Below are 3,341 nucleotides of genomic sequence, written 5' to 3'. Positions count from 1 at the left end.
GTAAAGAAGGACATGCCGAATCATAATATTTTAGTTGCGTCACGCTACGTCGCTCACTGACCAAGTTCGGCCACTAGGGGGCGCAGTCGAAAATTGTTTACACTATCTGGTTCGGAAGTCCGGTACGAGCGCAAAAATCTACTCGTCTTTTCGATAGCCCTCACGGCGCGAGAATTGCGCCATTGTAAACTTGCAAAAATCGCGCACTTTGGGGGGCCATATCTCCGGAACCACAAAATATTTTGGCACCAAACCACCTCGGATGGACTCGTGCTTGGCCCCCGAACAACATATCCGAAGATGGCGTCGCTGGCGCCAGCAGAACTTTTTCTTTACACTTTCAACCAGGAAAACACAAGTCCTCTTTGAGGCGATGGGTCTAAGAGGGCATTTTTTGGGCAAACTCAGACACGACTTTTTTTTTTTTTTCAATTTTGACAGCGGATTATGATTGCTTGGCACCACGGGGACCGCCTCTCCAAAAACGGGACGGATCGGGCGTTCCCTTGAGGAGCTGTGGCCAAAAAGAGCGTGACCTCTGGCGACCTGGGGTTCGTAAAAGCACCGAAACAAAGAGCTACGGCTACCAAACTGCCTGGGCTAGCTCGGGGTGACGGCGGCATGCCAAATCGACGTTTGTTTGGTGAAAATCGGTTGAGAAACGCCACTTTGCCGAGCACATGGCAAAATGGAGGGAAAACTGCCCTCAGGCCCCAAACGGACGCTTAGCACGATGCGACCGGCACGAGCTCGATGTATGTGGTAGCTGTCAGCTATCTAAAGGAAATGTGTGAGTTTCAAGTCTCTAGGTTGAGCAGAACCATGTTTTTCAGCTCCAAAACAGCCCAAATCCATCATTTTGGCTGCATGTACCATGAGGCTGTGAACCTTGACCCTTCTGAATAAGCCAGCAACTTGAAAACTGCATATGTTGTAGCTGTCAGCTATTTAAAGAAACATTCTCAGTTTCAAGTCTCTAGGTTGAGGAGAACCCTGTTTTTCAGCCCCAAAACAGCCCAAATCCATCATTTTCTCTGACCTCTGACCCAGAACAGCACCGGAACAACAAGCTACGGCTACCAAACTGCCTGGGCTAGATCGGGGTGACGGCGGCATGCCAAATCGATGTTTGTTTGGTGAAAATCGGTTGAGAAATGCCAATTTGCCGAGCATATGGCAGAAATGGAGGGAAAACTGCCCTCCGGCCCCAAAGGGACGCTTAACACGATGCGACCGGCACGAATTCGAAATCTTTGGTTCGGGGCAGTGCTGGGATGCACCAAAAAAAATTTCGTGCGCCTCGGACCAACGGGGGCCGAACGGTGGCCAAAAAGGGGCTCAAGTGGCAGAAGGCCGCAAATGAAGCCTGAGCTAAATTTTCACACTTTTGGGCCGCCGTTTGAATTCGGTTTGGCGTAGCCGCACGAAATTTGGGGTGGTGCATCCCGGCTACCATCTCATCAACGCACGTCGAAATTGATGCCGTCGGACCTTTTTGAGCGCCCTTAGGGGACGCTTGTCCAAGCAGATATAGTCAGGTGTCTGGTTACACCATTGTGGGCTTATTACTTGGCTTCTGAATATCCTAGAGAGGTCAGGCTGGTTTTAAAATACTCCAATCAATGGTCTGTATCTAGAACAGAAGGAATGGAGTGGATAGGATGTACAGTTTTTAAATGGCACCCAGACCTATGTTGCACCAAGCACAAGTTCACATTATTATGGGTCCAGTTCTCTGAAAAAAGCTTCAATCAGGCTGAAACATCACAGGAAGGTACAATCTATTGAGTTGTAAATGAATCATGTGTTTCATGATGATAGCACATTCCGTAGGGGGTCAAATGTTGTCACAAAGGTCATTGGATCACTTCTTCTTTAAAGGTGTGGTTCGTAACACACCTTTGTGGGCTTATAACTTGGCTTCTGAATATCCTAGAGAGGTCATGTTGGTTTTAAAATGCTCCAATTAACAGCCCCTACTAACACAAAAAGGAATGGAGTCATAAGCACTTATGGGCTTTAAATGGCACCCAGAATTATGTTTCACAAAGCACAATTTCACATATTTCTGGGTCCATTTGTGTGAAAATAAGGTCCAATCAGGCTGAAACATCACATGAACGTATAGTCTATGGGGTTGTAAGTGATCTGAACGTTTGCCTAACAGGGTCAAATTAAGTCACAAAGGTCACCAGGCCCAAAATGGAGACTCCATTTTGGGGGTTCTTCTAAAATAACCCAAAATGAAGGCCTCCAATTTGGGTCTTCTTCTAAAGTAACCCAAAGGGGAGAAAATGGGGGCCTCCAGTTTGGGGCTTCTTCAAAAGTAACCCAAAATGGAGGACATGGGGGCCTCCAGTTTGGGGCTTCTTCTAAAGTAACCCAAAATGGAGGCCTCCAATTTGGGTCTTCTTCTAAAGTAACCCAAAATGGAGGAAATGGGGGCCTCCAGTTTGGGGCTTCTTCAAAAGTAACCCAAAATGGAGGCCTCCAATTTGGGTCTTCTTCTAAAGTAACCCAAAATGTAGGAAATGGGGGCCTCCAGTTTGGGGCTTCTTCTAAAGTAACCCAAAATGGAGGAAATGGGGGCCTCCATTTTGGTGCTTCTTCAAAAGTAACCCAAAATGGAGGAAATGGGGGCCTCCAGTTTGGGGCTTCTTCAAAAGTAACCCAAAATGGAGGCCTCCAATTTGGGTCTTCTTCTAAAGTAACCCAAAATGGAGGAAATGGGGGCCTCCAGTTTGGGGCTTCTTCTAAAGTAACCCAAAATGGAGGAAATGGGGGCCTCCAATTTGGGTCTTCTTCTAGAGTAACCCAAAATGGAGGAAATGGGGGCCTCCAGTTTGGGGCTTCTTCAAAAGTAACCCAAAATGGAGGCCTCCAATTTGGGTCTTCTTCTAAAGTAACCCAAAATGGAGGAAATGGGGGCCTCCAATTTGGGTCTTCTTCTAGAGTAACCCAAAATGTAGGAAATGGGGGCCTCCAGTTTGGGGCTTCTTCTAAAGTAACCCAAAATGGAGGAAATGGGGGCCTCCATTTTGGTGCTTCTTCAAAAGTAACCCAAAATGGAGGAAATGGGGGCCTCCAGTTTGGGGCTTCTTCAAAAGTAACCCAAAATGGAGGCCTCCAATTTGGGTCTTCTTCTAAAGTAACCCAAAATGGAGGAAATGGGGGCCTCCAGTTTGGGGCTTCTTCTAAAGTAACCCAAAATGGAGGAAATGGGGGCCTCCAATTTGGGTCTTCTTCTAGAGTAACCCAAAATGGAGGAAATGGGGGCCTCCAGTTTGGGGCTTCTTCAAAAGTAACCCAAAATGGAGGCCTCCAATTTGGGTCTTCTTCTA

Source organism: Nothobranchius furzeri, unplaced genomic scaffold, assembly GCF_043380555.1.
Source record: "Nothobranchius furzeri strain GRZ-AD unplaced genomic scaffold, NfurGRZ-RIMD1 Scf068, whole genome shotgun sequence".
Classification (NCBI taxonomy): Eukaryota; Metazoa; Chordata; class Actinopteri; order Cyprinodontiformes; family Nothobranchiidae; genus Nothobranchius; species Nothobranchius furzeri.
The sequence above is the reverse complement of the archived record's forward strand: the minus strand, read 5'-3'. Positions refer to the sequence as shown.